Genomic DNA, 10,525 nt, shown 5'->3' with positions numbered 1-10,525 from the left:
ATTACCTTATCCTTCCACTCTATGATCTCTCCACAAAATTTCTCGTCAAGTTGTAACTGTACTTCCAAATAGAATTCAAGACATGAATTGGTAGTAGTTTCATTAGTACATTAGAGAAAGATGAAATTAAATAATATATGTATGTTTTCAAATAACAACTTTTGAATAATGTAAAAATAACCCATTCCACGCATACCAATTATTTATTATTGGAGAAATATTGTTTATTTTTAAAATTAACGAATAACTTAAATTTTTTAAAAGTTATATGTTTCCTAAAACTTAATTCATCTTCAACACCACTGAAACCGCTTCGTCGGAATACTTCTGTCTAATATATATATAGGACAAAATGTTCTTAATTATGGTGAGAAGGATAACTTTAAAGTTAATGATTTAAATAGAAAAATATATGTATTTAGCCATTCAAAGATATTATTTACATTACGGGTTAGTGTTCAATGCTTAAATTATGTGTTAGCGTTGCCTGTAGATATCTCATATAAAAAATAAGGCATTTTTTATCTCATATATAAAAAGAAAAGATCTGATTAGACCCATACAAGGCCTCCGGAGTGCCATGGTGCGATAAGAGGGGATACGATCTGCACACCCCAAGGGCTCAGGATCAGCGGAGCCTTGGCGTCTTCCTTAGCTTCCTTGGCTTCCTCTGCGGGGAATGCCACGGTGCAAGCCACTACGAGGGCGAACAAGAACTATAAAATAAAGAGGAATCATAGTTAATATATGTATATGTATATATTCACATAAATAATATGAACAAGATATCCCTGTATACATGTTCACCCATTTATAAATTTATATTTTATCTGGAACATCATAACAATGGTATGTAGTCTATCTTTCAATGATACTGTCAAGTTTCTTACCTTTTCTGGTTCTTCGATAGCGCACCTTACTCTGATAAACCATATTGAATGTGGTACTTTGTTTTTGTGTTATTTTGTATTACGGATTGCGATAGTGAACAAGATTCAAAGACGAAGAATACCTTCTTTACCTTTTGGATTATTTACCTTATTACCGTTATTTATATTACTATTTTTTTTTTTTATCTGACACGTACTGAAGGGAACGATTGAATTAAATTCAATTAATTTCAAGAAAATTGAAAAAAGGAAAAGATTTTTATGGTTTTGACGAAGTAAGTGTAGACAATTAAAAAAAAAATCCTACAAAAGAAAATTTTGAAAAGAAATTTCTCATTTGAGGTTTCATCATCATGAGAGCCAATTCGGTTTCCCCGGCCTGCCGAGCAAAATAAATTTATGATAATGGATTCCTCTAAGAAATCGGATCATTTAACGAATTTTATTTTATACATTCGTTTACCGCTTATGCGCACATTGTGAAAAGCGTTAACAAAAATGTTTTCGGTGACTTAAGTTAGTAAGTGGCTGTTCGAAAAAGTTGTCAATATGAATTCGTCTTGGAATCTTCTTTACTATTAGAATCTGTGTCCAACGTACCATATCTCATCGGAAATTAGAGACCTAACTTTAGGAGGAAATTGGAATGAGTTAAAAAATTAACAATAACTACTAGTGAAAAACAAAAATTACAAATGATTCAGAGGTTAGAGGTAGTGAACAAGTATATTTTAAATACACACGCACAAAAACACTCATACATATTAAAGTATTCATTGTTTGGTAATATATACCTGTATAAACTTTCTATATTTTTAATTATTAAATATATTTGTTTATTGAGAACAATTTTATGTTGGTGTTTCTTTATTACTTAATATAATTTGATTAATTTTTAAATTATTAATTATCAATTAAAATCTCCTAAAAGGTTTCCGCCCATTTACATTCGTGTATTTTCTAACTTTTTTCTACTGTTTCACCCTAGTATCATTACAAAAATTATTTGGTTTCATAAAGTCTATTCCATGGAAGTTTAGAAGTCAGTGTAGTTTAATATTTCCTATGGGCTCTTCATTGACTACATATTAATGAATAGTTTATTTTTATACACTATATTATAGAGAGAGTCATTGAGTTAGCCCTCTTTATTTTTATTATTTATATTTTATAAAATTATTTATTAACTAATTTTGTTTTAATTATTTATATTTATGGTTGTTTATCTGTATATGAATTTTATTATATATAATTTATCTATGATAGATTATCTATATATGTACTTTTGAAGTGAATTTACTTAATCAAATATGGATTCACATATTCAGGTACTTGTTGATTCTACTATAATATGTAAACTTTTATAGTTTATGAGGTTTTTTTATAACTCTTTTTCTCTGCTACTCCTCCACATAGTTATGAAAATCAAATCTGCACTCTATTCTTCTTTTTATTGTACAAAATATACTCTTCTATTTTTATTTATTTACTATTAATTTTTGTTGTTGTTTTTAGTAACTTCGTTTCGTTTGTTTTTATTATGTTTACATGACAATAATGTATTAACACCACTTAAAACTATAAATTATCCATAATATATGTAGATACATATACTGCGAAAAAAAAATCATCTGGTTTATTATTACTATAATGAACCTTTGTATCTAACAAAGAAAAAAACATATCATATCATAAACAATTGAAGCAATTTAATTTTATATTTCTAGGATTTTCGCCCAACTGTCTGTACCTAACTAATTTATCCAAAACAGCTCAGATGAAAATATTTTTTCTCTATCAGCCTTTTTAATTTTTGTACTATAGTAAATTTGAGATGAAAAATTAGAAAATCACATAAAGTAATCCCGAAATACATCTCAAACACCTAAGTTTCCAAGATTTATTTTTCCCGAAGTACTCGCCAGCTTCTGATAACCTCTCTCATTCTTCCCTAACATGGTTTTCAAAGTACCTAGTGTATGAAGGACTTTCTGGTGAACAATATATGGGACTGAAAAGAACTCAACTACTTCATAAGATTCATCTCCGGTATTCCTAGTCGTTCTTATATACCCAATATTATTCTGAGCAATGTTGGCTCTACCCCAGTTTCCGAAACCTTCTTGGCACGTCTGTATTCTAAATTTTAAGAACCGAAAAATCCTATTATATTATTTACCTCACCTCACTTTTATCCATCTACCTATTAAATACAAAATCCCAACCTACCTACTTGAACATTCCTTCTCATAGAACTGCTTCCTTTGAATTTATTTTAAGCTACCTATTGCTTACCCTTAAGATTATCATTTATACATTCATCTCTTAAAATATTAATCCTCCAAAAATTTTAAAACAATAAACTTGCATAAATATGCATCTTTTGTTCATATTTTATGTATATAATGTTTGTTATATTTATATTTAATTTTTTTAAATATCATTTAATGTAGCCAAACAAAGGCAAAAGGAAATAGTCCAATTTGTTATTCTTAGGATATCAATGTATCCCACATTAAAGATTAATTTTTCATTTCAAAACAATTATGAAGAAAAAAATGATTTGCATATGTCTGACATATACATTTTTCGGTAAATTATGTTTTATGGTAATTTGTAAATTAATTAAATTCCCGACAGAACTAAACAAAATTCACTAAACATGGACCATTGTTACCATATATATATATTGTATTGGTCGTTTTGGCATATTATTTTAGTAATAAACGTTTTTAATATTCCAAGAAATAACAATGATAACCCAAAAGTATTATAATTTATTAACCTAAACAATGTACCATTTTGTGATGTATTGCAGCTTTTTTAATTAAAATTTTATATTTTATTTCTGACACTTCTGAAAGGAAATTGCAACCAGACGGAACACATCATTCGCAACAAAATTTAATCAGTATTTAAAATAACTTAAAAGCCTTTATTTCTTGTTCCTCGATTCCAAAAATTCCTTAGTTTCCTCTCACCAAACTAGTTAATAATAAATTTTAATTAACTAGTAAACCACATTCAGCGAAAAGGGACCAAACTACTTAGTAACTAAATTTAACAAAAGTATTTATTGGTGAATGGCAATTAAGTTAAATAGTTTCTATTTGATGCAAAGTTCATTTATAGTATTTATAAGCATGTGAAAGGAGTGTTAAATATTTCATGTAGCAATAGTAATACTGAAATAACAATAATATAATACTAACTCTAATTTTTTATATATAGTCTACATGTAATTTCAGTGTGATAAGTGGATACTTAATAGTTTTATTTACTAACTTTGTCACTTGTAATCTACTAACTTTTCAATTTGTAAATTCAGTGTAAATAACGCTAATTATCGAAAGAATGAAAATGAAATTAATAATAAGAACGGATACACATTTTGGGAGTTTATTTTTTTCTTCAAACTTTCATCCATGTAATATATTGAAAAGCTTCCGAACCTAACGGAAGCTACTAATTAGTTCTGTTATATTAATAATAATATCATAAAATATATCGAATGGAATTTGAAAATATTTAAGAATATAAAATAATACAGTATACTCACAAGGATCTTGAATGAGAACATGTTCGTCGTTGCTGTTCCTAAATTGGAATGATGCAATACTCTGGTCTCAGTTACCACTTATATATGGTACCCATATTTTGTCCAGGCCTAAAATATATGCTGAAGGACATATTGAGGCGCAGTTTGAAATATTTGAAGAATGCAAAACAAGCGATTAAATGTAATTATTTATCTGTACATCCTGATGAAGAATAAATTGCCAAATCATGAATATTATAATAATCCAAAATATTAAAAAATGTATAAAGAGTATTCTACCAACTGTCAATATATTCCCTTTTTTGAAAAATTATTATTGTACATTTAAAATATATTCAGTATATTTCAAAATTTAAATCATCCTTAGTCAAATAAGTGTAAAAATCAACATTTTCAATAAATATTTCCTATAATAATTTTTTAATAATAAATTATCAAAATTGGATGTTTAGACCAATTTTAGATTGTAGTTTAACTTATTTAGTTTGTATTTATTAAATTCCTTGCTTCACATCCCTCTTTTATTTTTATGATTCATTTAAATTCTTATTTCTTTCACACAATGTACCACTGAATTTCTAATAAATGTAAATGAAACATTTGTAAAAGTATAATACTCCTAAAAAAATTTACTGTAAGTAGAAGTGCAGTCTACTGTAATAATACTATTATAATTCTTTTTGGATTGTTGATAAGAAAAATATTCATGAACTGTGGACACAGTGAAATGTGTTATCTTTTTATTCTCCAATCTCAAGTCACCTACCATATTGCATTAATATCTTCAACTTAATTGTTACTGCCAGGGAGTGACATAACCCTTAAAAGCAAATGTGTAGCCAAAAAGGTCACACTCGCGACTCTTAGGTTGAGGTCAATAGGAATTCTGTCATTGTAATCTAACTGAAACAGAAGGCAGCCAGTGATAGTCTCATTCTTTCCCCTGATCATCTGCCACGCCCCTGTTCCATAATTTTCGGCTTCACTTTTTCTGCAAGTACCAACATCCTTATTCCAAGGTTAATGCATTATGCACCTTCTCCCAAGGTTACTGCAGTGAATTACAACCTATCTTCCCTTTTTATATTAAAGTTTTTTTCATCTTTATTCATATTTTATTTTATTTAGTACAATATTGTCAGAATAACAGAATAAGCATCAGTAATAGATAAAAACTGTTTGTCATGTCGTACTTGTAATGGTTTCATATTATAACGTAGATTGGATAAATCATTTCTTAACTAAGAGCTCTTTAATTTAGATTTTTATTGGTCTTTTATTCTTACTTATGTTATTTATATAATACTCTACATCATGATAAGTTAAATTTACATTTTTCATTCTTTACTTCTTTTCTTATAATTTCTATTTTTATTTATTTTTAAGGAATGTTTTGATTTAGTTATGTTGGGTATTCTATAATTTATTTTTTATTTTTTAATGTACTTTTCAGTATCTTTTTTTTCTTTTTTATATTAAATAGTTTTACTTAATAATTTCTTTCCTTATATCACTCAAGTATTCTTGTGCATCCTGTTTTTATTCCTTTCTTCCTTTTTTCACCTAAAGCTCTTTTTTATTTATGGTCCTGTCTCTATTCACGTTTATATTTCAATTATTTACATTTTTTTTCATTCACCTTTTAGTAGATCCGTTGCAGTTAACGTATTCTTGGTTGAGTGTAAGACCGTATTTCACTGGGGACCAAACTATGAATATATTGTCCTTAGATAGAATATCTCTCATTAATTTATAGATTCTATCAATGTTTGATTAGTATTTTCACTGAAGTTTCTTCTAAGAAAATAAACTATTAAATTCTACATAATCGTGTTGTATAGACTTTTTTTTTTTGTGTATGTATAGTTATGAATTATTATTATTTTTCCTTTTTGAATAAAACTTTCTTTCGTTTTTTTTCTTTATTTGTCTAAAACAAACTACGTTTTAGAAAACTGTTCTGGTTTAACTAGATTGACTCCTACGCCTTGTATTTCAGTTGCAAATAAAAGAAAAACATAAACTTTTTTCATATGCCTTTTTCCCGCATTACTCCGGTTGTAGTTTAAACTTTTTACTTTCTTGTTGACTTTTTTTTCTTTACTCGAGTTCATTCTTTTTCCGAGGACATGTTTTTATATATTATATTTATTCATTTTTTTTCCAAATTTTTACATTAACGAAACTTTTTTTGTTTTAAATTTATGAATTTAGCAGAAAACCTGTTAGTAGTCTCTAAGTATCATATTAAAGATGTACATTATATCTAATGTGCAACACATTTTTTTTGAGAGCCTATCAAAACTCGCTTTCCCTCTCACTGAGGTTAGGAGATGTTCAATCTAGGAAATACGTTGACATTCCTAATTGAGATTTATGTAGGATACTGTTTCTGCTTTTTTTTATTTTATACTTGTATTCTATATTAGCCTTTTTACGATTATTTAGCTATTGCACTGGGTTGAACTATGTACAAACCGCCATACTTATGTACTCTGCAATCAGATAAATGAGAATTCGAAAAACAGTTTAGTTTATGTGTAACAATGTCCAAAAATCAGAAACAATACAGAACATTTTACAAAAGCCAAAAATCAACCACAATCAATCACCTGACATACGGTTTCTAATGAATTTATCATTGAAAGGAATATTGAACTAGACTGTAGAGAAATAATTTTTTTTAATTAAATACATTTTAAGGAAAAATAAAAGAGTCGGTAATAATTGCGGCAATGTCAAATCCATTTTACACGGCCGCTTTGATCACGCCAGCTGATGTAACCCCACACTACCTACCCGTCACAATTCCTTGGAAGATATTAGCTGATAAATTATAAATGGTGTTATCATAAGTTGTGTGAAAATTTACGTAACGGAAAGGTAAGGATTATTTATAACTGTCTAAAAAAGGCTTTAGTATTTCTTGAAATCAATTTCCCAAGAAAAATGATTTTAACAGTATGAAAATCTTGCACTAAACAAAATAATATAACTTTCTTGTTTTTACTATGCATTATTATATTGCAAGCCTCATAACTCAAAGTTATAACTTTGTAAGTTATAACTTTATAACTCAAAATTATTGAGTGGAAAAAAAATACAAAAATTAGTGGTATATTATAGATTTAGGCTTTCATTACTTTTTTTGATAATTTATTTCCGTTACAACCGCGCGGGTGCTCTATTGTAGAATGGCATAAAAGATTATTCCATTAATTTGTAAATATTTTATTTGCCTACAACTTCAATATCATCAAAAATTTGTGCTACAATTTGAGTCATACAATGAAGGATTTACATTTTAATAATGTTTGACTTAGTACTGTATAACTTTATCATTTACAGCTTGTAATGTGGTAGCGGTGTCATTACAATACATGGTAAAATTGCAATATATTTACATATATTGTACTAAAAATACAATATATATCAAAACTACAAGAAAATCTTTTATTCCGTTTAGTCCCCGGGATAATAACAATTTTTTTTATTTGTTGGCCTCTTTTTCATATTCCTCGATTTAACTTTTTTTTCGAAGACCACTCCACTTGTTGTTGGTCAATTTTTAAAAGCTAAGATAAGCCGGGGCTTAATTCTGGGGTTTCGGGAGTGAGCGAGCTGAGAAGAATCCCCCCTTTAATTTTTAGCGTTATCTCCTCCTGTTCAGTCCATCTTGATAAATATAGTATTGTGTGATAAACGTGGTACAATCTGCATTTTCTTGAATTTTATTTCTAGTATATAATATTCCTGTTATCTGAGAGGAATGATTGACCTTTAGATAATAATAATAATAAATATTATTATTAATAAAAGATTTTTTAAATTTAATTTATTGCATAGCATGCCCTAAAATTTAAAATATATCATTTTAAGCTTCCTTGTAAAATTAGTATTTTATTCTCTGATAGTACCTAGCAAATTTTGAATGTTAAAATAATTTTTTGATTTATGATTTACTAATGGGGGGGTCGATATTTCTTTGAATCTACTCCAGTTCTGTAACACCCACTACTCAAGCCTAGGAAATAATTATAACATTTATTTGTGTATTTAAAATTACTACATACATTATTATCTCTAAATATGATTTATTAAATAAATATCATTTCCTACAAAAAAATAAATTATCAAAATCGGACCATTATTAGCATAAATATAGTGTATTCGCCGGTGTGGCATATTATTTTAGTTATGATTTGTTTTAATATACCAAGAAATAACAATGATAACCCAATAGTATTATCATAAGTAGTAAATCATTAGTCAAAAAATGCTTTTAACATTCTAAATGTGCTAGCTACTATCAGAGAATAAAATACTACTCATACAAGAAAGCTTAAATTGATATATTTTAAATTTTAGGAGATGCTTTGCAATAAATCCTGATGAAAAATAAATTAAATAAAATTAATTTTTTATTGATAATAATATTTGTTGTTATAATTTTTTGTTTTTTTCTCGGTGCGGGTTGCATATTAGAGGACCAGAGGTTTAATCACCTTTTTATATTTTTTTCTAATATTTAAAAAATTCGGGCAATACATAATGTGTCTAAGAGAACTGGGCGGTGAGCCTTTCTTAGCACTTTACTAGGTAATTTTAAACCATCCTTTCCTGCCACTGTTGATTTCGGTACCCGTTCATTGGTAAATGTCATAATTGGAGTAGTAGTGACACTTTTCAAATGATATCATTCCTTCAATTTTATAGCTAGTTCCTAATATTTCCTGCACCCCCCCCCCATACTAGAGCTTATATTATTATCGTTGAGGATCCTGACCTCAATAAGTTCTGCTTTTCTTGCTCTTAAATCTGGAAGGTGGATATCAGGTTTATTACAACACACAGTGTGATTAATTAATTTATCCATTTGGCTAGTACTTATTGGTATAGATGATATTCATCTAATAGGTTGTGTTTCACCCCCAGGGCCTGTGATATAACATTTTGGATTATGCCTCTAGAAATATTCGGTACCAGTCAACACTCCACATCAACCTGTCATATGTTGGATTTATTCCAGCGTTACTGAACATATTCGACGTTTATCCGGTATAGCTGTGTCTTGCAGAACATATCTTATATTTGATCTTTAACCGATCTTTAACGGCAATAAACCAATCGTTAATGGCTCCCTTATGTCTCGGAGAATATTATTATATAACTTTAGTTAGTTTTACAGCTATAATATTTCTTTATTATTATGTTAATATTTATATTTTTACTCTATGAAATATGGCACTCTTATATATACCATGGCAACAATAATCATTCCCAATAACTTCTTATCAATCAGAAGATTGAAGAGAAGCTTGATTAGGAATTTTCTTGACTAATATTTAAATTTAATATCCCACTTAGAGGAGATGCTACTGGGTACTTCTCCACTTCATGGCTATGTCATCTATGTCAATATAATATGACAGTTTCAAAATGAGCCTATCACATATACTGGTTGAATGAGGAAGGATGACGAAAACTGGGCCAAGAAACTAACAGAGTGGATCCCCTTGGATATGAAAAGAAACCGAGGCAGGGATAAGAAAAGGAACCGAAGCAGACAAAGAAGAAGATGGGTAGACGAGATAAGAAGGTACAAGGAATTCTGTGGTGACAAAAAGCCAAGGACAGAAAAATTGGAAGATGAGCATAAGTGAACTCTCAGCAAACCAAAGTATGGATAGTCCCAGTTAAAGACTTTAATACTCCTTAAATCAAGGTCTATTATACATGTATATATAGAAAAAGTATATGTAAATATAAATTTAATTACTGCTATTACCATTCGAATGTGTGCATAAAGTTCAAAAAAAAAAGTTTTCGTTTTCACTATTTTGTCCTGCCATACATACGAACAGTATGGAAGACCATTTAGAACTCCAATATCCATTGCTTTTAATTTTGGCAACATATATCAATATTCTACCATAGATTAAACACTATTTTTCAGTTTTTCAGGGTTCATACATCAGCCCTTGCTTTTTCATCTCCAATCTTTCTTTTCTTTTTTTATTACTTATGCATTATTTTTAATAATAATTTACTGCTTAATTTGATAAATTGTTTGAAT

At 28.3% G+C, this 10,525-nt stretch overlaps 1 long non-coding RNA gene across 1 annotated transcript; it reads right to left on the bottom strand.

Moving 5' to 3' along the window:
• Window positions 1-395: 395 nt before the first annotated feature.
• On the bottom strand, window positions 396-4,525 carry LOC106690474 (uncharacterized). The gene is made up of 2 exons (XR_001344613.1): window positions 4,450-4,525; window positions 396-716 (listed from the first exon to the last, which is right to left on the bottom strand). It is a non-coding gene; the product is annotated as an uncharacterized lncRNA (long non-coding RNA).
• Between the last annotated feature and the right edge of the window lie 6,000 nt (window positions 4,526-10,525).

The sequence above is a fragment of the Halyomorpha halys genome, unplaced genomic scaffold (assembly GCF_000696795.3).
Source record: "Halyomorpha halys isolate HHAL.00 unplaced genomic scaffold, Hhal_1.1 Scaffold1739.1, whole genome shotgun sequence".
Classification (NCBI taxonomy): domain Eukaryota; kingdom Metazoa; phylum Arthropoda; class Insecta; order Hemiptera; family Pentatomidae; genus Halyomorpha; species Halyomorpha halys.
The sequence above is the reverse complement of the archived record's forward strand: the minus strand, read 5'-3'. Positions and strand labels throughout refer to the sequence as shown.